The sequence below is a fragment of the Neomonachus schauinslandi genome, chromosome 5 (assembly GCF_002201575.2).
Source record: "Neomonachus schauinslandi chromosome 5, ASM220157v2, whole genome shotgun sequence".
Lineage (NCBI taxonomy): Eukaryota > Metazoa > Chordata > Mammalia > Carnivora > Phocidae > Neomonachus > Neomonachus schauinslandi.
Genome location: NC_058407.1, coordinates 111,897,070 through 111,923,174, shown reverse-complemented (window position 1 = coordinate 111,923,174; position 26,105 = coordinate 111,897,070). Strand labels below are relative to the sequence as shown.

General features: G+C 41.5%; 1 protein-coding gene across 2 annotated transcripts in view; it reads right to left on the bottom strand.

Annotated features, from left to right (window-relative positions):
* The window catches only part of MPP7 (MAGUK p55 scaffold protein 7), a 327,469-nt gene that overhangs the window by 287,433 nt on the left and 13,931 nt on the right, over nt 1-26,105 (bottom strand). The window contains exon 1 of one of the 2 annotated variants that reach the window (XM_021686516.1): nt 14,275-14,445. The exons of the other annotated variant lie outside the window; for it this stretch is intronic. The gene's annotated coding sequence lies outside the window, so the exon portion shown is untranslated. Of the gene's footprint in view, nt 1-14,274; nt 14,446-26,105 lie in introns of those variants that run through there. 2 annotated transcript variants of the gene reach the window in all.

Below are 26,105 nucleotides of genomic sequence, written 5' to 3'. Positions count from 1 at the left end.
GTCAAATAAATAAAATCTTAAAAAAAAAAAAAAATTAACCTGCCTTTTCTATACAACTGTATCTCAAATAACTGATGAGGTAAATTTCCTCTTTATAAAAATATCCTAATACATAAAGAAGAAAAACAGAAATAAAATATCACCATTTCACAAACCACTAATAAAACAATGGATTTAGGTAATGATTCTCAATGACCAGGAACACCACAAAAAAGACACAATCAACACTGCCAGACTCCAGCTAGAAGTACACTGTACCACCCATGAAGCAATTTTGCAAAAAACAGAAACCGAATCAAACCAAGATCTGATTACTATTTACAGGAAATAAAAGAAGAGAAGAACATGCTAAACCATTAACAGGTTAAAATTAAATCAAAAGCATTACAACAGGTTACCACTTGTTATCATTCTTCCTAATTATGACATTACCCAACAAATAGTTCTTGATAAATGTCCAGGACATGTCTTCAACTTCTCTTTGTGATTATCATCATCTTAAAAGATGAGGAAAGTAAACCAAGTGTTAGCATGTTTATAGACGTATTTATTGTGATAAGACAGCAAAATTAACAGTTTCACACAGGTCTGAAGCTGCTGATCTCAGAAATATTTTCTTTCCTACTGTTACCAAACTTTCCCTCACTTGGAAAAATACAGCACAGCTGAGCCAAGAAGTAGCAGGTCCCTGCTTATAAGACGATAGCTTTCGGAGTAAGTAAGCAAAGGCAAAGTTGGATCTGGTTCAGCAACCTCAGGGGAGACAGATCAGTATTCAGAACCTGGCCCTCAACTGCACTGGTGAGAGATACAAAGAACCAGCTGTTCTTGAGGGATCCTTAAACCCTGGGGTCCTCAAGAACCTTCCAGCCCATCCATGAGGTCAAAACGGATTTGCAATAATGCGGAGAGGTTACTTGCGATGTTCACCGCACTGACATTTGTGCTGAGGATGCAACAGCAAGGGTATGAAACTGCTGGCACCTTGGCAGGAAAAAAGTCGATGGCACCAACCGGGCAGCTCTCCCCACGATAAACTCAATGAAAAGAAATGCCAGCTTCACATAAGAGTGTCCTTGATGAAACAGTGAAAATGAACAACTGTACTGAAATCTCAGTTCTTGGCTACATGTCTTCTTAACATTCTGTGACAAAATAGGAAGTATACATAAGGATGTATGCCATACAGTGAAGGCCAATGGTTGTCTCAAAGTAAACGAGGAGTGCCATCTGTCCAATTCGCGAGCTGAGCGAGCAGCTTTTTTCCCCATGGAGTATCATTCTTATAGGAAATAACAACTGAAAAGCAAATGGAGTATTGAAGGTTGGGTATTTATTTGGCAGACTTTTTTTTTTTTTTAAGAATAAATAAAGTGAACCTATTGCTTCCAGGAAGACACCCAACCTATGTGTTGACCATGAAAAAATTCAAACTTTCCAGCAAAAATTAGGTTTTTCAAAAAATTACATCTGCCACCAGGAACACGACAGCTTTTGCAATAACAATCTTTCTGATGGGATCATGGGTGATTTTAACAAATGTGACCTTTTCCAATGATATCATGAAAGGTGCCAACATTTGGGAGATTTATAGAATTCCATGAACCAGTATTTTCCAAATCATGTATGAAGATTCAACGTACAAGATAAACCAGTACAATTAAATGTAACAGAATGAGAAAAGTTTGACATGGGTTAAGATTCCAGTCTGCAACTAAATTTGTAAGAAACTGTCACAGAGTTTTGATGTGGTATCAAAGAGAATATCCACGATTACCTAACAAGATCATTAAAACACTCCTCTCTTCCAACTACAGGTCTGTACAAGACTAAATTTCCTTCATATATTCCAATCAAACAACAAATCACAACAGACTGAATACAGAAACAGAAAAATCCAGCTGTCTTCTAAGCAGACATGAAGAGCTACAATCAAAAAGAATAAAATATTTAGGAATAAATGTAACCAAGGAGGTAAAAGATCTGTACTCAGAAAGTGACAACACACTGATGAAAGAAACTGAACATGACACAAATGGAAAGATATTTCATGCTCATGAATTGGAAGACTTGTTAAAATGCCTGTACTACCCAAAGCAATCTACAAATTCAATACAATCCCTATCACAATTCCTATTTTTCACAGAAGACAAATATTCCTAAAATTTGTATGGAACCATGAAAGACTGCAAACAGCCAAGGCAATCTTGAGAAAGGAGAACAAAGCTGGAGGTATCACAATCCCAGATCTAAACTATACTACAAAACTACAGTAATCAAAACAGTATGGTACTGACACAGAAACAGACACACAGATCAACAGAACAGAATTAAGAGCCCAAAAATAAACTCATGCTTATATGGTCAATTAATCTACAACAAAAGAGGCGAGAATATACAATGGGGAAAAGACAGTCTCTTCAAGGGGCCCCTGGGTGGCTCAGTCGTTACGCGTCTGCCTTCAGCTCAGGTCATGATCCCAGGGTCCCAGGATCGAGCCCTGCATCGGGCTCCCTGCTTGGCGGGAAGCCTGCTTCTCCCTCTCCCACTCCCCCTGCTTGTGTTCCCTCTCTCGCTATGTCTCGCTCTCTCAAATAAATAAATCTTTAAAAAAAGAAAAAAAAAAAGACAGTCTCTTCAATAAACGGTGCTGGGAAAACTGAACAGCTATATGTGAAAGAATAAAATTGGACCACTTTCTTACATCACACACAAAACTTAACTCAAAATAGGGGCGCCTGGGTGGCTCAGTTGGTTAAGCGACTGCCTTCGGCTCAGGTCATGATCCTGGAGTCCCGAGATCGAGTCCCGCATCGGGCTCCCTGCTCGGCAGGGAGTCTGCTTCTCCCTCTGACCCTCCTCCCTCTCATGCTCTCTGTCTCTCATTCTCTCGGTCTCAAATAAATAAAATCTTTAAAAAAAAAAAAATTAACTCAAAATAGAATAAACACCTAAATGTAAGACCTGAAATCATAAAACTCCTAGAAGAAAACATAAGCAGTAATCTCTTAAACATTAGCTTTAGCAACACTTTTCTAGATGTGTGTCCTCAGGCAAGGGAAACAAAAGCAATAATAAACTATTGGGACTACAACAAAATAAAAAGCTTTCACACAGTGAAGGAAACCATCAATGAAACGTAAAGAGAACTTATTACTGAATGGGAGAAGATATATGCAAAGGATATATCTGATGAGTTCATATCCAAAATATATAAAGAACTCACACAACACCAAAAAATGTATTAATCTGATTTAAAAATGGGCAGAGGACCTGATTAGACATTTTTCCAAAGAAGACATACAGATGGCCAATAGACACATGAAAAGATGCTCAACACCATTAATTAGGGAAATGCTAATCAAAACCACAATGAGACACCACCTCATACCAGTCAGAATGGCTAGTATCAAAAAGATAAGAACTAGTGTTGGTGAAGATGTTGAGAAAAGAAAAACCCTTGTGCACTGTTGATGGGAATGTAAATTGGTGCAGCCACTGTGGAAAACAGTATGGAGGTTCCTCAAAAAATTAAAAATAGAACTACCATACGATCCAGTAATTCCACTTCTGGGTATTTACCCAAAGGAAATGAAAACACTAATTCAAAAAGACATATGCACCCCTATTTTGACTGCAGCATTATTTACAGTAGCCAAGAAGCAACCCAAGTGTCCATCAAAAGATGAGAGGATAAAGAAGATGTGGCAGGGGCGCCTGGGTGGCTGTCATTAAGCGTCTGCCTGCAGCTCAGGTCACGGTCCCAGGGTCCTGGGATCGAGCCCCACATCGGGCTCCCTGCTCAGCGGGAAGCCTGTTTCTCCCACTCCCCCTGCTTGTGTTCCCTCTCTCGCTGTGTCTCTGTCAAATAAATAAATAAAATCTTAAAAAAGAAGAAGATGTGGCATATATATATAGAACGGAATATTACTCCAAAGTAAAAAAAAAAGAAAGAAAGAAAGAAATCTTGTCATTCACAACACGGACGGACCTAGATTGTGCTAAGTGAAATAGGGCAGAGAAAGACAAATACTGAATGATTTCACTTACATGTGAAAATCTAAAAAGCAAAACAAATGAACAAAACAGACTTAAAATACAGAGAACAAACTGGTAGTTGCAGGGGGCGGGGGAGGGAAGTGATGGGTGAAACAGGTGAAGGGGATGAAGAGGTACAAAGTTCCAGTCACAAAATAAATAAGGGATGAAAAGTACAGCATAGGGAATACAGTCAGTAACAATGTAATAACTTTGTATGGTGACAGATGGTTACTACACTTACATTGGTATTACATAATGTATAGAACTGTCAAATGACAATGTTGTACACCTGAAACTAACATTGTAAGTCAACTATATTTCAATTTAAAAAAAGTTACAAAGACATAAAGTAATGCCACTCTTCTCACTTATTTTGATAGTTATCTTTCATAAAGTGTTTTTATGTTTACATATAATGGGATTCTTACTTTTTAACAAGTTAATACTAAAATTTCTTGTTTGAATTTCTAACACAGCAAATATTGTTAGATATCACCCACATAAAGAAAAATCCTTAATTTTTCAGAGTGAAGTACTGAAATCACATGTTTGAAAATTGCAGCTCCAAAGATTAGAGCCTAGGTCAAGGCTCCAATGTTCAAATGAACTTTCAGACACAACCTTATCCTGATTTCCCTGTTGAACAAAACACCCCAAGTCAGGAGTCCAGCAGGAGCCAACTGACAGACCATGACCACAAATCACCATACTGTTACAAGTCAAGGTCATAGAAAAGAGCAGCAGGGTGACTTCTGGGGTCCTACTAATGTTTCCTCTCTTCAACCTGAATGCTGCTTAAACAAGTGTGTTTGGTTTGGGATAACTCAGTGAGCTGCACATGTAGGACATTTGCATATCCTAGCATATGCACTTTTCTAGGTATCTATTCATTTTTTTTAAAAATTCACAGTTTGGGGCACCTGGGCGGCTCAGTTGGTTAAGTGTCTGACTTCGGCTCAGGTCATGATCTCAGGGTCCTGGGATCGAGCCCTGAGTCTGGGCTTTGCACTCAGCAGGGGAGTCTGCTTCTCCCTCTCCCTCTCCTCCCACTCATGTGCACATGTGCACGCGTGCGTGCTCTCTCTCCCTCCCCCTCAAATAAATAAAAACCTTAAAAAAGAAAAGTTCACAGTTTAAGATACATAACCATTTCCGCTTTGTTTTTCTAAACACATGATGGCTTTCAACTAAGTAGAGTCGCTACACATAACTTACTTTGGAAAAGCCTGATAAAAATAATCCAAATATGTAATTTAAAAACCTCAATATAAAATATACATATATATACACATATCAAATAAAAATAAAAACGTCACTATACACAACTATAATTATTCAGAGTTTAGAGCTCTACATACCATCCATGACAGTTACCTTACCAAAATCAGAAAGAGAATACTGTGCTTATTTCTCAAGTTTTTAAAACAAATGAAGTCAAACAATTAAAAAAAAACAAAATAGAGCAGGGACACCTGGCTGGCTCAGTCAGAAGAGCATGCAACTCTTGATCTCAGGGTCATGAGTTCAAGCCCAATGTTGGGTATAAAGATTAAAAAAATAATAATAAAGTTTTAAATAAAAAACTTTAAAATAAAAAATAGAGCATATAACCCTCCCCCAAAAAAGTAAAATGAAAAATAAAAATAAATCTTCCAATTAAAGGTGAAACTAAAGATGAATTTCCTACAAGATCTAGGGACCACCATCTCTGTTACTCTCAATGTATCACTACAATTCTAGACAAATGCAGTAAAGCAAGGAAATATAAAAGATAAGGTAATAAGAATTGGAAGGAAAAAGACAATTGGCCATTATTTAAAGAATAAACTTCAGAGAACATGGAAAAGAAAAACTAGCCACTAAACTACATAAAAATTTAGCGAGATTGCCCCCAAAATATATTAAGTATAGACAGATAAGCTGATAGTTTTATATCAATATAGACATACATACCAATAGAGGAAAAAAAGGGGGAAAGGAAAAAAAAAATGTCACTCACAACAGAAACAAAAACCGAGTACCTAGGAATTAATCTAACAAAGAAGACATAAGACAATAATGGAGAAAAAAATTTTAAACTCTATCGAAAAAACAACTATCTTTGATACAGGTGTTAAAAATAAGAAAAGAGGGGTGCCTGGGTGGCTCAGTTGGTTAAGCATCTGCCTTCAGCTCAGGTCATGATCCCAGGGTCCTGGGATGGAGCTCCTGCTCAGCGGGGAGCCTGCTTCTCCCACTCCCCCTGCTTGTGCACGTGCTCATGCACTCTCTGTCAAATAAAATCTTAAAAAAAAAAAAAAAAGACAACAAGCCCAACATAGAGTCACTTATGCTAAGCCCCACATCATCAGAGACAATTAGTTTCAGCTCTCCCAGAAATGGAATCATAAACTAGTTCATTAGGAACTTACCTGATCTACACGAATGAGGTAACCTGCCTTGCAGACTCCTGTCATCTAAAGGAAAGCGACACAACCAGTCCACTTTTTGCTCCTATAGCTTCCTGATCCTACTCCCTTCTACATGCAAAAGTCTTTCATTTTATATAGTTCCTTCTCAGACCTCCTTTCTATTTGCTGGATGGATGACTGCCCAATTCATGAATTGTCAAATAAAGTCAGTAAGATCTTTAAAATTGATTCAGTTGAATTTTGTTTTTTAACATATGGTTTAACCATGGTTATATATCACCAGAGGAGGTTTTTTTTTTTTAATTTATTTATTTGAGAGAGAGAGAGAGAGAGAGAGAAACAGCATGAGAGGGGATAGGGTCAGAGGGAGAAGCAGGCTCCCCGCTGAGCCGGGAGCCCGATGTGGGACTCGATCCCAGGATTCCAGGATCATGACCTGAGCCGAAGGCAGTCGCTTAACCAACTGAGCCACCCAGGCGCCCACCAGAGGTTTTAAAAAAATACAATTGCTGGGTCTCCACTCCCTCTAGATTATGATTCAGTTGATACAGGGTAAACTGGGGCACAGGTTTCTAAAAGCTACCTCGTTAATTCTAATGTAAAGCCAGGGATGAAAACCACCAGCTTAAACATCTGAAAAGAATACAGGTGGGTCTCATACTTCTACATACCAATCACTATAAACAGGTTGTAGCAATAAAAATGAAAACAAAAACAAAACCAGTGTGGAACTAGAACAGAAAGAGACAGGTTGTAAAAACATACCTTTGTTAACTAAGAATGGAGAAGTATGTCCTAAACAAAACCTAGACGGTAAAAAAATGAATCTAACTATAACAAAATTAGAGATTCTGTACAATAAAAGATTTCAAAGAAGAAACCCGATAAACGGGTAAAAAAAACAAAACAAAAAACCTAAGAAGATATTTGCACCATATAAAATCCAACAGATTATCACCCAGAATATACAAAAAATTCCTGTTAATTAGGGCAGAAAAGCAGGAAGGGGGATACAAAAATCTAACAGAACAAGAGGCAAAGAATAAATAAATGGCAATTCACAAAAGGGGACCCCACACAGCTGATAAGCATATGACAGGATACTCGCCTGCATTAGTAATCAGAGAATTGCAAATGAGAACAGTAATATATCACGCTGTGCCCAGTTCGCTCCATCTGTTGCATCAGATTGGAAAAAATTATAAGGTCAGAAAATATCAAGTGCTGGCAAGAATGTCGGGACCGACAGCTGGCAACAGTGTAAACCATCACAGCCATTCCAGATAATAATCTGGCAGACTTAATGAAGTTATGTACAAGCCCGAGAGAGGGTCCAATGGGGGGTGGCGGAGAACCAAAAATGGAATGGGAGATGGAGGAGGAAGATCGGTGAAATAAACTGAGGCTTACATGGACCACCGCATCATAAGGGCGGGCCAAAAGGGAGCATGAACTCAAGCCTATGCACCCGACATGGGGAGGGAGTCCCTGCCACACATGGTCCTTCATGCAACCAGCATGTGCGAAATCCCTGCCCACCAGGTGTTGTGCTTGGGCCTTGCCCTCACAGAGTATGCATTCTAGTGAAGGAAACAATAAAAAGTGAACAAGTAACATTAAGAGGGTGACGATGGTGACAGGAAGTAACAGGAATGGGGCGCCAGACAAGAGGTGGGCTCTCGGAGACGTGCAGAAAGAAAATTAACCAGGCATGGTGGCCATGGGGGGAAGAATCTCCGAGAACTGCATTCAGGGTCTTCGAACAAAGTCACCAAACAACAGGTGAGTCTATTTTCTAAAGATGACTCCCAGGCACTTCCTGAAACTGAACTCCCAGGAACAACCTTTAAAATTCCTGTTCTATAAAGTGTGGACTACAATGATTATCCTAAAACCAACATCTTTTGACCAAAGAAAGCTTTTCAGGAGGAAAAAAATAAAAGAAGACACCACCAATGTGAACATTTCAGGTCTCTTAAAAATGTTTCTGGAAAATCATTAGATCCACAAACTTTTCCTTCATTTGTTAAATACAAATTGAGTACTTTAATGCCTTTTCCACAGCACTGTGCTAGGAAATGAGGATAAATATAAAAGTTTCTGGGGGCGCCTGGCTGGCTCAGTCTGTTAAGCGTCTGCCTTCGGCTCAGATCATGATTCCAGGGTCCTGGGATCGAGCCCCAAGTCGGGGGGGGGGGGGTCCCAGCTCAGCAGGGAGCCTGCTTCTCCCTCTCCCTCTGCTGCTCCCCCTGCTTGTGCTCTCACTCTCTTACTCTCTCAAATAAAATCTTAAAACTTTTTTAAAAATTAAAAGTTTCTGTCCTTAAGGAGCACACCTCAACTTTAAGATTCAGGATTCTATTTATTTCATACCCTAATTGATTTTTTTAGGATTAAAAGCCAACATTTATTGCATGTTCGCCACCTAGCAGGTGCTGTTCTATGAGCTTTTACACACTTGAGTTCATTTAAATACTTGCCACAACATGATACTGTATTTCGAATTTAGAGAACAGAGGTAAGAAATGTGCCTGAAGTCGGTGACAGAGCAGGGATTCAAATCTAGATCTTTCAAACTTCAAAGCCTGTTCTCTTAACCACTGTGCTTACATTCCCCCTGGTATCTTCTCCCTGGTTTTCAGAGTATGGTCCCTGGGCCAGCAGCATCACTGCTGTGACTTAATAGAAAGGCACGTTCTCAGGGCCCACCCCAGACCCACTGAATCAGAAACTCTATGAGTGGAGCCAGCTACCTATGTTTTAACAAGCCCTCCTGGTCAGCTAGGGGCACGGAAGGTTCTAGAACCACTGGTTTTCACACTCAGTGTATGTACATTAAAGGGGAAATGATCACCGTCTTGGAAATTTCACAACGTAAACTTTCAATCCTATTTAAAATGACTCTAAATAAATCAAAATTATGTTCATTCATTTTTCAAGACCCAGCAACTCCTCCCCCAACCTGACAAAATGTCCAATCTGTACCCTGATTCAACCATCTAAAAAAAAAGTCTACTCTGAGGGGCCTTACTAGGAACTGGCTTTTAAATTCCAAACATGAAAAAGAGCACAGAGGTCCAAACAGAATCCTCAGAAGTTGAATCAGAAGCCATATTAGGAAGAAAACAAAAACGTTTTGAATATCAGCAGCAGAAGCTTGACAAATCTTGGTCCATAGCTCCATAAGCCTTTTTACCTCTGGCTCAACTCTAGATTTTTACAACACCCCATCAACAAACTTCCAATTGCCAAAAGAAAAGGTTATAACCTTCAGAATATTTGTTTCTCAAGACTCAAATTGCTTTTTTTTTTTAAGATTTTATTTACTTTTGCGAGAGAGAAAGAGAGAACAAGCAGGGGGGCAGCAGAGGCAGAGGGAGAAGCAGGCTCCACACTAGCAGGGAGCCCGATGCGGGACTCGATCCCAACACTCTGGGATCATGACCTGAGCTGAAGGCAGACGCTTAACGAGTGAGCCACCCAGGCGCCCCTCAAATTGCTTTAAATAAACACATAGAGGCACCATCTTCCAAACACGTTTTTAACAAGCTAATCAGATACGCTAGTGCATATACACAGGAGTGCAAAAACTGCTCACATCACCCCAACCCCTTACCTAGACCCCTTTACAGCATCCTACCTGACTTTTCTCTATTCAAAGCAATATCTAGACCAGGAGCCTTCTTTCCTACCCCAACTCAAGTCCTCAGTTTGAGGAATACAACTCCACGTGTACTTAAATTTGTCTATTTCTATTAACACCTTTTTTTAAGGTAGTAGAAGACAGAGTATCAGAAGTATGTAGAGATTCAAGCACCTACCATAATTTGAGAACCTACTCTATGCCAAATAACTCCTTTAAGCTATTCATCTGCATACTCAAATTAATTTCATAAAGTTCAGGATTCTACTTATTTTAAAAATTAAAAACATAAATTTGAAGACTGAAGAGTTAACTTGCCCAAGTCTGTATGGTGGGATAGCTAGAAACCGGACTTAAAATGCATATTGACTTGATTCAAGTCATCAAAGGTGCAAAGAGCTCTAAGAAGCCCACACTCAGGCAGTTTTTAATCTGCCTAACTACTTACAACCATCCACCTTTCCACACCCCAGCTCACCCAAGACTGGCGGCACTGGCAGCAGCTACCCTCCTGGAAGGAATGGCACCTATTTATTTTCCCTCTCCCAAAACACCATTAATTTCCCCGCCCTAGAACCACAGGTAGTTCCAAGAAACAGATTACCAAAGCCCTCCTCCCTACACAGAGTTCACTGGAACTGAAACACACACACACACCAACCACCTTCAGACCTTCCCATTCAAATTCTTATCCTGCCTTTTAAAAGCCCAAAGCTTTCTGTAAAACATCTCCAAAAATGCAATCGTCCCAACTAGTCCTTATTCTCCACTAACACTGCCATTTCTATACCTACAACGGGTACTTCTTATGAAAGCAACAGCTATCTTCTCATCCCCTTTCTGTAACAATAACAGCAATTAATCAGTAACAAACAAGGCTGTAAGTTCCTACAGTCAGAGGGAGGATGATCCCCTCTCCTTTATAAGTAAGCTGAAAATAATAATGTTCCCCTAAATAGATTATGTGAGCATTCAAGAAAGAAAAACTGTTACACGCCTGGAAAAAAAAAATTTTTTTTATAACTTATGTATTCACTCGTATTCAAGATTTGAGTAATCTTGTTATATGTACCTACTTTATTCTACCACTTGTTTTAAGGAATCCGTAATCAACGAAAGCAAAACATGAAACTAGTCAAATCGCTAAGAGTTCACATAAGATTTAAACAAAACACAGCCATTAAAAAAAAAGTTCAAGTGTACATAACAAGGACCAAAAATCCACCCTCTGGTGTGGGTTCCTGATCACAGGGAGAATCAGAGAGCTTTTTAGAAGTTATTCCTAAAATTGCTAAGTGTCCTTCACTTTAAATTAAGCTGTCGTTTCCTTCCAAATAATCTCACTTAATGAAACTGACAAATCATTCATTGCAATTCTGTCTGAACTATAATTACAACAGAAACAGTTACAGTACATTTGTATCTTTGTCAGTGAAATGCTTGTAATAAGGAAAAAACATCTGATTGAACTCTGCATTGAGTAGCACCCAGTGCACCACCTAGTGGAAGTTGTGTAACATCGTAATTAACATTCTTTTTTAAAGGACAGAAACTCTAGGTAAGAATACAATACTATACAAACAGCCTAAATCTCTTTCCAGTTTCCCACACTGCAAGAGGGCTGTGTTCTTAAGAGAGGACTCATTTCCTGTACAAACTAACAAATTGATAAAGGTTTCTTAATGGAAATCCTTGGGCGCTAGAAATTTTGAGAGAGTAAAAATTAAGACATTAATGCAAAAAAATCGAATCAGAGATAGGGCTTATATAAGCTATGCCTTATATCTTACAAGAATAAGTTATGTCAAAATGGCATACAGACGCATGAAAAGGGACAACTTCATGATTAGAACAGTTCCATTCAGTAATTCATAAGACATTTCCATATTCCTGATGACTAATTGGTTTAACATAACCTAGCAATTCTCCAGAATTCGCCAAGCCTTGACACCATTTGAGAGGTTCCTGCCAACTAGCCATCTAAGCCTGCTCTTCATTAACCCCCAAACTCCTTTGTTTGCACTATTCTGAGAAATAAATGATTTTTACATTTTCAACTTTTCTACTAAATTTATAATTAACCTTTCCCAAGCCCCAAGTCATGACCAGAATGCATCATGTTTCATTTTTATTTGCCTTATGCATATTAATCATTTCAACTCAGAAAACAGTACTGAAGTCCACTGCTAAGCTACAGATGCAAACATAGATAAGATAGGGTTCTCTAATTTGGAAAATCTCCCCAAAATTTAAAATAGAGATTTTCACATAGCACCACTAGGAATTTGTTTTGTTTTGCCTGTGTGAAAAATTACCTTTCTGGTGTGATTCAAACTATCTCAACAACCTCGAGGAGGGGAAAAAAAAACAAAAACCTAAGAGACACTATTTCTTTACTTGGAAAAAAAACATCTCCATCTGTGATTCTTGTACCACATGATCAAATTGGTATACAGAAGCTTACTTGATGGTGGGAACCTTAGTAGATCCTGGATTAAATCCACTAATGGGTACAAAATAAAGTAGGAGTCAGGTGACCTGGGCAGAATTCTCCTCATCTCTAAGGCTTTTTCACTTTATGTACTTGTAAAATAGGCATGATATGTACTACCTACCTCCCAGTAGAAGGATTAAAAAATTGACAGTCTGTGAGAGTCTCAATTAAAAGACCTAAATGGAAATACAGGTATCCCCCGTTTTTCACAAGCTCATGTTACACTACTTTGCTTTTACGACAGACCTTACTATCTCTTTGCACTAACTGAAAGAAACCCACAGAGGTGTTTGTTTTGCATCAGCTGGTATAGAGACAGCACACACCCGGGAACAGCCAGAGTGGCAGAACCAAGCTCCTTCCCTGGGAACTCCACTCAGCATCTCAGCATCAAGCCCCCAGCAGCTCTGACCTCTGTCTGAGCATCTGTGCTGTATCTTGACTTATTTGACATTAGCAAAATGTATTCTAAGGTATCAGAAAGCCTAAGAGGTTTTTGGGGGGTAACACTAAAAAAATTTCCCATATACATTAATAGTAAGTGTTTTTTTTTTTGCTTTGCAGCGCTTCGGTTTAGAAAAGATTTCATAGGAACGCTGTGTTTTCAGATAGCAGGGAAAACCTGTACTGGTGAGAACTGGAGTGCACCTAAAGGCGGAGAACACTGCTCCAAGAGTTCTCACGGTGCCATTACTGCCCAAACCCGGTGACCTTCACCATTTCACTTGTGAACAAATAGTGAATGAAAACAAAGGTTATTAAGCAAGTCAAAGAAAAGGTAGTAACAATTCAAGGTGCAAATTTGTAATAAATTGTCTGGCTTGTCTGCAAAGTATTACCGCATGAGTACCAAGCAGGTGCCTTCCTAAAACCTAAAACCCTGAAATTGTTTTTAGAGAAGCTTTTTTTTTAATTTTAATGCTAATGTTTAAAAAAATTAGAAGAAAAAAAAATCACAATTCTACTCCCACCCATGACACAGTGACAGAAACAAGGTTCCACCCCCACAATCCTTTGAAATCTGCGCAGGCATTCCTCATCAACATTCCTCCCCCTCACTCCTATTGCACCTTCCCCACTTCAGCCCAGACAAAGGTGAGTCACACTGCTGGGTCTACCTGTCACTTAAGGAAAAGTCCCCAAACAAGTTCACGGTAAAGACTGCTCTTAATTTAAAAAATAATAAATAACAAGTAAACAGTGTTAATGTGTAAATGGCACTGCAATGCGCCTGCCTCCAGAAAATATGTAATTAACAATACCCAAGACACCTTTCTGGCTTAAAAAAAAAAAAGCCACTCAGCTTATCGCTACTTATCAGTAGGTCCCTTTCCCTCGTGAGCCTGACTCTGACTCAACTCCGCAGTTTTCCTCCACCTGCACGTTCTCGAGCCCTCCGTTGGGCCCAGCCGCCTCACTCCGAGTCCCCAAGGGGTCCCGCCGGCAGCTGACCCCGCCCCTCCCCCTCCCGGTCCCCCGCCCGGCCCCGCCCCCACCTCCCCGCAAGGTGTCGCCGCCGCCGCCGCGGGCTCCCGGGCGGAGGCGCCTTGAGGCAGGCGGGAGGCTCGGGTGACGCGGCCCGGCTCGGCCAGGTTGCCGCCCGCGGGAGCAGCAAGGGGAGCAGACCCCACCGCCCGCGCCGCACCGGTGCTCGGATAGGGGCTGCAGCCACGGCGCCCCATTACCTGCTCTGGGCAGCCGTGGCCCGCGGGAGGCGCGATCGCTCCGGCCCCTGCAGCCCCGGGTCGAGAGGCAAAGAGGCAGCGACCGCAGCCGCCGCAAAGGACAATCAGGAGTCAGCGGGCTCGGCACCGCCTCGACGGGCGCAGAACGCACGAGCCCAGCGGGAGCCCGGCCCCCACCTCCAGCCCCGTGAGTAACCGACTTGGCCCCCTCCCTCGGCGGGGTGGGGCCACGGCCGGAGGGGCGGGAAGGGGCAGGGCCGCTCCGCCCGCGGGGCGGGAGCTCCGCGGACGCTTCGTAAAAGCGGTCTGCTGATAGGCTGCGATGGAGGTGGGTGGCTCGGACTTGAAGACAGCCTCGCCAGCAGAGCTCCCTCATTGGCCGGTAAGAGAAAACAAAGCAGAACTCTGATTGGTGAGAACTCTCTAGCTCCTCTCCTTCGCCCCTCAATCAACGGAAGCTCCGCCCCACCCGCTCTGTTCCCAGGTGGCTGCAGAATGGGCTGATTTATGGACCTGTACCCTCTCTGAAGCGCAAAACCTCGGATACCCGGGTTTCTTTGCCAGATGCGAGCGATTCTTTCATTCCCGTATGAACTTGATGAATAACAGCTAATCTTTAACATCGCTTGGCTTTAGAGAGGTCTCCTGGGTATTTTTTAAATGCTGCATAAGATTCAGAAGGAAATTGTCCTGTGCAAAGAAAAGGCATAAAATGTTTTCACTCTTGGCAAAATTATGTGTAACTTTTTTTTTTTTTTCCGTTTTACTTGTGTTCCGTATGGGACATACTTAGAATGCACCACGCTGTAAACAGATTTATAGGAAAACTTCCTGACAGGAAGAATTTAGAATCCAAAGGACAAAATAAAGTATAAACAAAAACCAAAAAGGGTAGTAGTATACGGAGAGAAGTTGAGAAGATACAAATCGGAAAACTCAACTAATGTAGGGAATTATAAGAAAGGATTGTGACAAAATTTCAAGATGTGACTTAGACTTTGAAAACTGAAAGCTGAGGGAGGAGAGGAGAGACAAGGATCAATGACTTATAGTTAAGCAATCTGAGCTCTCAGACCATAGTAGGCAAGCCTCGTATTATCCTAGGCAGTTTAGAAGGGAGTGAAGCATAACTCACCTGGGGACCACACTCCCTTAACTCTGGCTGCCTTACTATTCTGTTTGTTCTTCCTGCCATTCCCATGAGGTTCTGAAATAGACTGTTCGAAATAAAGCACTTCCCCTAACAACTCCCTAAATTAAATAGTAGTGAAAAAATGTAAATGGACAAAAATCAAACCTAAGGAAGGAAAGGAATATTAAGGTGAACATGAATTTGAAAAGAAGGACAAGAAACTCAATACAAAGAATAGAGCAAATCCTCTTTTTTCCTGAGAAAGAGGTAAAACTCTTTGAAGGACATTAACCTCATTACCTAACACATTTTTTATAGAACCCTTGTAATAAATGGAATCTTAAGTGATAGTCTAAAAATATGTGTCCCAGCGTATTCTAAGCAGGTAACTTAGTGTTGAGATCTAAATATGTTTACATATGCGAGGAAAAAAAAAACTTAGCACTGTCTACTATGAACAAATTGGAAAGAAAACACTCCAAAAGTTTTTTTCCATAATCATGCCTGAAATTCCACCACTAACATTCTTTCTTTGGGATTGAATCATTTATATCAAAAATTATTCTTGTATTCATTTACTCAACAAACGTGCAATAACATTAATCATCAAATTCTAGTTCCTTCAATGAACTAGGCACTCTACTAAGTATTGTCTTGAACAAGGCAGACCAGAAGCTATTTATCCGTAAAAGAAGGATAATGAACCAGTAAACGAATACATTTACAGAAAGGAATAAAGACAGAGAAGAAAAAAGAGTGAGCCGAGGGATGGAAGCGCTACTTGAATTTGGGAAGGGAGAGAGAACTACTCTGGGTTGCCACTTAAATCAGAAAATGCCAGCTATGCAAAACTCCAGGGCAGTGGCATTCCTAGCAAACAGCAAGAGCCAAGGTCCTGAAGGAGGAAGAAAAGTGATGTTGTAGGAACAAAGAGAAGACCTTTTTCAGAGTCCAAAGAAGTGGGCCTTAATTCACCAAGCCAGTGTATCAAGCATAGATCTAGGAAGAACCAACTCTTTTCCAGGGATCAGCTAGATGTCAGGGTCTAATAATGAGAATGACATGGACCCAAGTGGATCTATAAAATGTTACTGCACAAATGATGGGGAAATCAAGGTGCTAGGGGAACACAGTCCAGAAGGGGCCAAGGAAATCATCCTGAAGGAAATGAGGAATCACGGATTCAGCCGGAGTCACCCCAGTGAAAGGCTACAGGGTTCTAGATCCAGGGAGCAACAACAGAGGAACCTGGGACCCCAGTCGGGAAGAAGGAAATCTAATGCAAAGCCTTAGAAACCATTGCATTAAAAAATCAACTTTCCCCACATCATAAGCTTGCCTACCATGGATAAGCTCAGAATGTGGAAACAAAAATCCAGTGAGAAACAGCATTCTGAGAGTATACGAGCTGAGCAAAGTAGAAGAAGAAACAGACTGATTATTGTTCCACATCATCCTTGCCTTCGTTTCTTAAACAAAAGTTATTAAATAGAGTGCACAGCCCACCTTGAACTATGACATTCCTTTTAGGACTGTAATGAGTTAACAGTATTAATCCTATTTGGCCAGAATTAGGACAGAGCTGAAGCCCTTGAAGTTAGAGATCTGCCCTACTAGTTCTGGCTTCTCCCCCTGCTTCTGGGCATGGCTTTCTCCTTACAGGTTGAACTCACGCCATTAGCACATGTCTATAAGAAAAGACAGAGAGCCCCCACTGTGGAGGGCCAATCAGAGGAAATGCTGGGAACAGCAAAGTATCTCGGTGCATCCGGCTGGAAGTGGCAGGTGAATTACAAGATGCAGCAACTAAGTAAATTACAAAGTAAATAACAAATGTAACTACCAAAATATATGGCACAATGCTTCAAAGCCACTGAAAAGTAATCTCTGTGCCCTAATAATAGAGTTCAAAAATCAGTTCTAAAGACAGAGAGGTAACTTCGAGATTCCAAGGGCAAAAAGAAGTCAGTCCCCAGGAAGGCCAGGAGCCAGGGCCTGAGAGACAAGAGGAACTTGGCTGCAGTTTCTTCTATCTTCAAACCTGCTTCTCTGTACTCTCCTGGTCTCTGGAAAACAGCTTTCCCGGCTCCTAAGTCCAGGAGTCAAAGTAAAGCTACCCCAGTGCTCCCTGAGCCCCGACTAAATCAACAACCTTGACCCAATCCCAAATTCTATGGAAAGAGAATATGAGTGGCCTCGCCTGGCCTCTCCCCGCTCTATCCCACCCTCTGTGGTGAGGGAGGTGGCAGGAGTGGGGAGGGTGGAGGCCGCCAACATGGCTGCTGGGGCTCACCTCTGTTCACACACAGAGATTTCCCAGAGAATAGGCACTGGACAGATTGCCAGAGAGGCATGCATCCTGCCCCACCACGTTTTCTGAAGTCAGTCAGTGGGGCCCCATTTTCTGTTCAGTGACAGTCTTTGCCTGGCCTTTCACACGAAGATGGAGGCCCAGAGGCCAAGGCCAAAGTCTTCAATGGTGACTGCCAGCTTTCTTGACATCTCTTTATTTCGGCTGGCTTCCAGACACCAAGTCCCCTGTGTCTCCCAGTTTCAAGCTGTCATTCCCATTTAAGTCTTCTACTAATTCCCAATTTCCCTGTGTGACGTATACCTCTTGACATGGATTTCTTTGAAGAACAAAAGCACTGGCCAAGTTGGCGACTCTCCATGAGCACGGCTCTCGGCTCAGCTGAGACCAGCACGTAGAGCAAGCAGGATGCCAGCAGAAGGGGAACCCCCACCTGCCACTGTCCCTCCCATACCTATTCAGATGAATATGTGGGCGGTCCTGTAACTTCTCTGATGACTTTTAGGTAATAAAAATCCTTTGATCAGTAAAGCCATAAAATATGGTTTGAATTCAGAAACTGTATTGTGAATGCCAATCCACTTTGCTCACCACTTCAAGCTTCATTCAGGGATAGGCCTTCCCTGTACTCTCCCAGCTAGGATCCCTCGCAGGCAGTCTGGGTCCTCCCTGAAAGGGGAAAGGAACCTCCTCCAAATTCATAACATAGGGAGAAAAGAGAAGTTGGAGGATACCAAATTCATGCTCAAGTGTTCCTACTGCAAGGAGACTTTGCTCTGGGCCTGGCCGATGACTAAACCGAGCACTTGCTCTCTTGGGTGCTTTCTTTCTTTCTTTTTTTTAAACAATTTTTTTAAGGATTTTATATATTTATTTGAGACAGAGATATACGGAGAGAGAGCATGAGCAGGGGGAGAGGCAGAGGGAGAGGGAGAAGCAGACTCCCCACTGAGCAGGAAGCCGGAAGTGGGGCTGGATCCCAGGACCCTGAGATCATGACCTGAGCCAAAGGCAGATGCTTAACCAACTGAGCCACCCAGGCGCCGCTCTTGGGTGCTTTCTAACAATCTTAGAGACCTGAACATGAAACATCCCACTCTGTCTCTCCTGTCCTGGTCAATGCAGTTTGCTCTGCCTGCTACTTCCTCCCTTAGGCTACTTTCTACAAATTCACCTGTAGATCACCTCTCCAGGTGTTGCTCTTGGCCAGGATTTCCACATCAGCTGCACAGCTCTCTCTCACAAATGGCTCTCTTCAGGGTCCTCAAGAAACGTTCGTACATACTTCGCTCCCATCGAGACTCAAACGCACCTGACAGCACACGCGTCTTGAGTATTCTCTCTCCTCCTTCCCTGTTCTCTCTCTCTCTCTCTGAACCTGCTGCCACAAGCCAATACCGTCAGCCTCTCAATTTTGGATATCTCAGGCCAAAGTCAGATACTCTCAGAACTGAGAGAACACAAATCAGGTTGCCCTCGTGGCCACCTGATGCCCCTCCCCAGGGAGATTAAGGAGGAAAACCCTAGACCAGAGGTTAGGTAGAACTCAGCCTTGCTTTCTTTGAAGAAAACTTCCTCATATAGACTTCCTAAACTCCGCTTCCGCTGCCCTTTTATGATCTTATTTTGAGTGAGAGATTTTTAAGAGTCAACAAGGAACTAAGATATTTCCTTTGAGATTTGCTTCCTGCTCTGGCAACTTGAGAATTTTACATCCGCTGTCTCTTGGGGCCTCAGTAAAAACCTTACTTTTACATCTTGTCATACTCGTGTGAACCTGCAAAAACTGCTTTTGTTCATTAACACCAAGGACATAGGGCTAAGAAAACTTGTTCTCTAAAATCATAGACTGTTGGAAACTTAGTTGAGTATCAATGAGAATGGACTCCTCCCCCCCAACCTCCCCCCACCCCCACCGCCACTTGCCTGGATGATGGGAGCCTGTGGGTCACTTTGACACAAAGAAGCAGCCTTGATTTCCAGCTGAGGTGCAGACCTTCAAGTAAAGGATTTGGAGACACAGCACGCCACCTTAATCCAAGGAAATAGGACTCCAAGTTTGCCTTTCAGCCCAGACCTGATATTAGTAAAAATATTACTAAATGTTTATAAAATATTACTCACAACCTTGCTCTGCTTTGAGACCATCATATCACTCTTTCACTTCAATCTTACCTAACCCCCACCCTTCCTGCACATCCTACAATAACCTTGTCTGCTTTGTTTGGTGAGGCCCTCTGTGGGTCCCTTAGAGCACTCTCCCTTCCTACAAGTTCGTCAGCCTAAGTTAGACTTCAGCTCTGTCTCTGGTGGTGTGTGACTGCTGGACTCTATCATTAATGATCAAGTCTTCCCAGATCAAGTTACCAGCTCTCATCTCACTTTCCAGGTTCTGTCTTCATCTCTGCATCTCCTTTTACTCTGCACCAGGTCATACAATCTGATTGCCACCAGTGAACCATCACCAGAGTGATCCAGAATCCTGCAGCTACAACTGTGGAATACTCAAAAAACCATATGCAGAGGCGCCTGGGTGGCTCAGTCCATGAAGCTTCTGATTCTTGATTTCGGCTCAGATCATGATCGCAGGGTCCTGGAATCAAGCCCCACGTCAGGCTCTGAGCTCAGCAGGGAGTCTGCTTGAGGATTTATCTCTCTCCCCCCTCCCCCCACTCATGCACAAGTTTTCTCTCTCTCTCTCTCTCAAATAAATAAATAAATCTTTTTTAAAAAACCATAAATATGTGCATATATGGGAACAATAACATCTATAGACTCTAGCAGAAAGAGAAACTATTAAAGGATATTAAAAGTACCTGAAGAGCTTTTTCAAATGACACAAGCCCTAAGAAACTAATGCAGTCCTTCGTGCTGTTCTCTCCCACACGAACATAATTGACTAATTCATTACAGCAGTGATCCTGTTAACAAGAGTAGAGTACCTTTGGCTACGTTTATGGGAGGAGGTTAAGAAACTTTGCTTTAGCCCTCACTAATCTGATGGGCCCTTGATCAAAATTCTAAGTCCATAAGTTTGGGGGAATATTTTTCCTCTTAGCTAAAAATACCAGCTTAATGTTGCTTATAAATGAAAGGGAAGAAACCGTCCCCGTGATGAGAGGGGCTTTGTCTGACTCATCCCCTATGGTACCCCCAGTGGCATCCCCAGGTCTGGCCCATAGTAAGTGCCCAGCGAACACTTCCTGCACTAATAAATTCAGAATTCATTTTAAAACGGGAGTTTTGACCCACCAATTGTACCAAAGCAAGAAACATTCATCTAAACCAATAGCAGTGACTGTGCTCTATTCTATTCATATTTCTTTGGCAATGCATCAAGATTGGTTTCTGATGCAATCGGCAGTTGGCTGCTTCCTCAAGGATTTCTGTGTATAAACTGCAAGCCATTTAATAACTCTGAGTAGGGGGTGAGGAGTGACAGCAGGATATGTGGGGTGTCTGCATGCTGATCACCAATGATTCCATGAAAGCCTTTATACAAACCTGGATGTGAGCCTCAGCATAGCATAATTCCGTATGTGTTAGAGGAAAACAATCAAGGCCCCCTGGAATGATCAAACTCTTATAATAGCTTTATCATTAGGCTGATAATGAGACCTGCTGGTGTGCTAACCTCAGGAGCCTCAGCCTGTTTGTGATCTATCCTCCAGTTGTTCAACCCTGATGGGCCCTGTAATACATCTGATGCTCTCGTTGTGGGTATAGAGAAAGAGACAGAGATGGACATGAATCTCTTGAAGTTTCTCATATGGAACCAAGTAAGCCTCCATCCTCCCACATGCCCATGCCTGGAATGCTGTCAGTCTGAAGGAGTTGGAGTAGTTTTAAAACATCCTTCCTATCTCTGACATTTGAAGTTAGGATAAGAAAATGATTTTTTAAATTGCATTTAGCATTTTAAAAAAAGATCAAAGATCTCTCTGCCATGATTATACAGTGGGAACGATCACAACTACCAAACAGTCCATCTTGTCACTATGCAGTGACTTTCATGGTGCAAAAATGGACCCAAAGAACGAAGAACATCTTCACTCTGTTAACACTTATGATGGGAGTAAGCATTTTGCATTTGGAAAGCAGGGCATTGGGGGCGCCTTGGTGGCTCAGTCGTTAAGCATCTGCCTTCGGCTCAGGTCATGATCCCAGGGCCCTGGGATCAAGCCCCGCATCAGGCTCCCTGCTCCGCGGGGAGCCTGCTTCTTCCTCTCCCACTCCCCCTGCTTGTGTTCCCTCTCTCACTGTGTCTCTTTCTGTCAAATAAATAAATAAAATCTTAAAAAAAAAAAAAGAAAGAAAGAAAGCAGGGCATCGATCCAAAGTTTGAGAAAAAAATACTCCTTTGCTGAAATGAATTATGCACAACTTATATTTAATTAATCTTAGTCATCTCTGTACTTACCTCACTGGGCTCACAAGGGAACATCACGAGCAAAATCGCTCTCGTGCTACTTAGGTTCCCCAGAAACGACACCATCATTCATTAATCGGCGCTGACCTAGAAAGCAGAAGCTCCCTCCTCTCACCACTTAAAACCTGAATAACTCTTCGTTGTGCAGAGAAGATTCAGACACATGGAAAAGAGAAGCAGTCGTGAGAGAGAAAGCCATAAAAACTGCCACAGAAGAAATAATCTGAGTATATGTGAGTACGGGGTGCTCCTGGCGTTCAGGGCCACCGCCAACAAAGACAGGACCTCGGAGATCAGATTTTTGCTTGATTGCCTTTATTTTCTTAACTTTCCATGACTATACCTTTATCAAAAAATTCCTCTCCCTGGTCTATGAGTAGGAACTAAAGGAACTTAATAAATAAGTCTCTGATTCATGGAAGTTTAAATTCTAAGATTTAGAAAAATGAACCAGGTAACCAAGAGTGTATATAGAGAAATATAATAAATAATAATCAATTTAGGAATGCAAGATATGTATAACATAGCTGAAGAATTGACTAAAGAGGTTAATGTCCTTACAGACAAGACTGCTATATGATATTCATAATTTAAAGTTCTAGGGGCACCTAGGTGGCTCAGTCAGTTGAGTGTCTGCCTTCGGCTTAGGTCATGGTCCCAGGGTCTTGGGATCGAGTCCCATGTAGGGCTGCCTGCTCAGCAGGGAGTCTGCTTCTCCCTCTCCCTCTGCCCCTCCCCCATCCCACAGCTCATGTCTCTCTCGCTCTCAAATAAATAAATAAAATCTTTTTAAAAAATAAAGTTCTAATAACATTCTGTAAATAACTGAATAATAACTTCTTTAAACTTCTGTAAACAGCTTCTGTGCTGTTAAGAATGGCCAGTTCCCATTAACAAATGCCACATATTTTCATTTCCACACTATTAGGTTTGCTCTGGGTGCAATCAATATTATTATGTGTTGAGGGGCGCCTGAGTGGCTCAGTCAGTTAAGCACCTGACTCTTGATTTCGGCTCAGGTCATGATCTCAGAGTCATGAGATCAAGCCCTGCATCAGGCTCCACACTCCACGTGGCAAAGCTGACTCACACTCCCATATAGCAGCAACTGCCAGGAGCAGAGACTGTGCCCCCTTGAGATCTGCTTAAGAATCTCTCTCCCTCTCTCTCTCTGCCCCTCCCCCGCTGACAAACTCGCTCATTCTCTCAAATAAATAAATCTTTTTTAAAAAAATAATTACTATGTGTTGATATTTCATCTTATTTAAGACATTAATGACTGTCATTCATTCAAGAAGCAATTATTGAGCACCTACTATGTGCCAGTTATTGTGGGTACTGGGTTAGGGGGAAAGAATAAGAAAATGTTTAAGGTGCAATTCATAGTCTCTAGAAGACTACAGAATTCTGATTTGGGCATTTGCAGTTACTGCCAATGTGGGCATTTGCCTGAGCCCCTGTTCAACTCTAGTGTAACATGAATTATACAAACAAATGAATATGGACTCTAGCAAGGAACGAAAGAAAATAAGGCAAATAGTGCATGAATGGAATTAATGGCACCAATTAATTGAAGTAGGAATAGGAGTTCCAGTTCCCACGTCTTTCCTTAAAGGCAGTGAATTTAGAACAAAGTCCAGAGGATTCTGAGAAAATGAACAGATTGTTGAAGAATCTCCAAAGGAGAGGAATATATAATAATATTAGAACCCTGAATGTCAATCCCAGTTTAGACCCTAAAGCTAGTGTGGTATGACCTTGGACATCTTACCTACCTTTCTAAGGCTATTTCCTTACTGATAATATGTGTAGTTATTAATCTACCCAAGAAGTCACAAACTTCAGTTATGTTGGGTCAGCACAGATTTTGTAAAAATTTGGATTAAGTTGCCAACCTTTCAAAATCAGGAGATTTCATATAAACATCCAATGTACTAATTTCTATTTTTTCTTAAAAAGGAAGCTATGGCAAAGCTGACCCACACTCCCATGTAGCAGCAACTGCCAAGAGCAGAGACTGTGCCCCCTTTAGAGCTGCCATGTGCTTTGCAATCTGCCACGGACCATGCCCAACCTGCTTCACTCATACTCTCTGCTACCTACCAGGCCTCTGTAGGTATTTGAGTTTCCCTCTCCTGAAATGGATCATTTTTAAGGGTTTGTTGTTGTTGAAAGCTATTGGAACTACAAGTTAATATAAATTTAAAATACATGTTGTAGGGAGAAGACAGATCTCCCATACAAAATTCCAAATAATATATGTAGAGGCTCCACCTTCAAGGAAGTGGCATATATTCTCATTCTTTAAGTGTGGGCTGTGCATGGTGACTGCCTTCCAAAGAGTTCAGTAAGAAAAGGGAGGGAAGGAAGAGTAACTCTGCAACTGAGAAACCTGATAACGCTACCCGAACCAGGTGATGAAGGCCAATATCAACAGTGCCATTTATACAATACTAGAAAAGCTTCAGTGGCAATTACAAAACTTGATGAAATCAAGATTTACAAAAACTGTTTTCTGCAAAACTTGATTTAGTCCCCAAGTACTCAAGTTAACTCTCCTGACTTCTAACCACAAGTCCTTTTACTTTTCAAAGGTGATATTTAGGGAAAGTCTACGAGTACTCACAGTAATTGGAAACCATGGATGTTTTGATACATTGATATGGTAGAAGGGAGACCAATCCAACACAGACCAGCTAGGAGTTCCACAGACTAGTTAGTGATTTAAGGGTCACTGTCCTTAAACCAACTCATGTGGTTGGTGTCATGGCACAAATTAGGAAAAGACACCCTTCCTCAAGACACTTCATTTCCATTTGTTGGAAAACTGTCATCATGTGCTGCTCTTGTTAGAACAAACACTTCCCTGACATCTGCCAGGAATTTGTGAAAATAAAAATACAAATGCGTGATACCTACAATGTGACCTCAGTTGCCTGTGTCCTGCAGAAGCTGCACAGCCATATGCTGTCACTCTGGGTGCCATTGTCTGTTATGAGCAAGTGTCATCTCTTAGAGCCTTGGCAAGCTTGAGCTTACTTTCATGTCTCGCTATACGCAATCCTTCCAACAGAGTGAGCATTCCAACTGTCATGGGTAATCATTATTTGTTTACCTTGGATTGAAATAAAGAATCCAACTCTTGGACTAATCCTATAATTGCACTTTCCTTAACCATCACAATGGGGATAAGAACATTCATGGTGCAGGGGTGTTAGAAACACTAAGTGAGGACACATCAAAGCAGTGAGCACAACGCCTGACAGATCATGAGGCCTCCCTTGACACTGGGGTTCCTCCTTCCCTACTTAAAAATCTTCCATGGCTTGCCAGACCAGTCAGGATTCTCTGTCGAAAGCCCATAAGATTGTTCTTGTTGTGGAAGTGCTCTCAGACATACAGTCGCTCCTTTCTGTGTGCGGGAAGATGGAATGGTTTTTACTTACCTTGCTTCAGTGAAACCAAATCCAAATATACACCGTCTGTAGAGAGACAATGTGTTTTCTCTTCACAAATTATATTGCAAGAAGCAGTTTATGACTTCTATGTGTTACAGAACCAATTTCCAAATGGAATATGAGGAAGCTTTAGAAATCCATTTCAAAGACCTTTTTATGCTTGAAAAATGTTTGCTTGCTTTATGTATCTACTCAATTGAGGTTTTATATCTTTTTTTTATGTTCATTAGCCACTGTATAGTACCTCATTAGTTTTTGATGTAGTGTTCAATGATTCATTAGTTTTGTATAACACCCAGTGCTCATCACAACACGTGCCCTCCTTAATACCTATCCCCCTGTCACTCCCCCCCGAGATTATATATCTTAAGTTAACTGTCTTATGGGTTACATTGGGCTATAGTGAAGTAAAATTAAAACATAAATTCGGAACAGTATTTAAATATGGAAAATTGAAAATGCCATTCATAAAAACACACATTTTCTCCCTCCAAATTATTC